The 1,942-nt window shown below is 35.2% G+C and overlaps 1 non-coding gene across 1 annotated transcript; it reads right to left on the bottom strand.

Moving 5' to 3' along the window:
- Nucleotides 1-272: 272 nt before the first annotated feature.
- LOC135265532 (U5 spliceosomal RNA) lies at nt 273-392 on the bottom strand. The gene has a single exon (XR_010333273.1). It is a non-coding gene; the product is annotated as a U5 spliceosomal RNA (small nuclear RNA).
- Between the last annotated feature and the right edge of the window lie 1,550 nt (nt 393-1,942).

Here is a 1,942-nt window from a genome sequence, read left to right as displayed (position 1 = left end):
GAAATTATTTATGTTTCATCTCTGGAATTAAGGTCTTCCAGTAGCAGAAATCATGAATAATTACTAGCGACCACCTCATTAATGTTAGATTCCAAATAATATCAGTCAGATTTAATAATGAATATTCAAAAGGTTTTTAAACGAGTAGGTTTTAATAAATGAGTCAAGCGTTAATTATGAGCACAAATTTGGTGGCAAAAAGGCTACTCTTTTTGATTAGGGCTAAGAATTTGAATATAAAAATTGGTACAGCTTTTATTATTTGATCGCCCAGTCGGAAGATCCAACCGGGCATCGAAAAATTGTCATAGACTCATTTGAATTGTTCCACTCCACGGAAATCTTTAGTAAAAGGCGAAAGATTTATTCGCTTTGAAGTGAAACCAGAGTGAGGAAGGGAAGCAGTGGACAGGTATTTATACAGAAGAGGGTTCGTAACATGTAGGGCGTTTAACTGGTGTTGCCCTCTTATAGGTACTTATTGAAGTACTACCTTGTCTATTATCTCACGAAAGCTAAAAAAAACCTACATGTATTATATTTTTAGGGGAGAAAAATATCCGTTGTCGTTTTATTTAATAAAAAAATAAAAAGCAAAACAAACATGACATTGTGTAGTCAAAAAAACACATTTAAGATGACTTGAAGAATTCCAAAATTTTTTGTTAGTAGTGGAGTTTTAATAAAAATATTCAGAAGATGAATCTCAAACGATACTGCTACTAAAAAAATTATAAAATGTAAAATATTTTCCTCTTTTCTTAGAAAGATTTTGGTGCAGAATAGTTAAGTCTGCTGTGAGAGATTTCACAAAAGGTACCTAGACTCTTTTTTATTAATTACTTGAAACTGTTTTTATATAGATTAATACTGTTATAAAGTTATGACTTGTCATTTTTCAGTTGCCGTATCTTTCTTTTATACTTGTATGTATTTTCTGTTTTCATTCTTTCTTCGATATTATTTTTAAGTTTAATAATTTTTCTTTTAGCATTTACATTTTTTTCAGATTTTGTACTTTCTACTGGTAATTATGAGTAATTCAGTTGGTGGAAACTGCAATGCCAAATAAAAGTGGAAAGAAATAAAACAAGCCAAATATTAAAAAAGCAATAGAAAAAGCCAAATGTCTCTTAATTTGGTGTTTCGTAATCGGAAACGAAACACATCTCATCTTGACAGCCCACCGTGTAGTGGATGAAATAATTAACATTTATAAATCACGAGATATGGGCTCTTCAGGAAAGCATTTTCAGGCACGTGTGTTTCCTGAAGTTGGGCATTGTTAGGTAAATCTTAACATTCGTCATGCACATACAAATCTAAACAAAAGTAGGAGAGCCACTATATCAATCCAGATCTTCCGGCGTAGGTTGAGAGATAAATGGCCTTTTTCACGACGCCTTCTCTTCTCCATTATTGCGGATCTCATGCCGAACGCGTATTACTTGAAATTCGTCCGATTTTTTTATTATGTCAGTATTAGGTTTCATGTATCGGTCGTTGCGCCCGATTTTAAACGCTTCAATCGTGATGGGGTAGTTTCTTTCTCCCTTGACGAGAACGCGAGTGTTTGCAACGTTATCTCGCGTCCCTTCTTGTCTATTTCGGTTGTAAAGCAGCTGAGTTATTGTTTCAGAGTGTCACAACTTTGATATACGGGCCATCAAGAGCGTCGCTAGCTTTTTAGTTCGCCCGTTTCGGCCCCCTCGGAGTGTCCCAACCCCGACGCCCTGGTGATATATGCTTCATTACTCATTGTTGTGTGCCGCCTCAGACATAGCTCCATATTGTGCATACCTCCGGCTTAATTACAAATTCGGATAAAGAACTGATTTTAATTGCAAACATTTTGCCACTAGTTCACGGGTATCTATTTACATTCTTCGATAAATCAACCCTGCGTTATGGCATGTGATGGATTCCTTTTTACAGTAGCCAG

Source organism: Tribolium castaneum, chromosome 2, assembly GCF_031307605.1.
Source record: "Tribolium castaneum strain GA2 chromosome 2, icTriCast1.1, whole genome shotgun sequence".
NCBI lineage: Eukaryota > Metazoa > Arthropoda > Insecta > Coleoptera > Tenebrionidae > Tribolium > Tribolium castaneum.
Note: the sequence above shows the minus strand (reverse complement) of the source record. Positions and strands in the feature narration are given on the sequence as shown.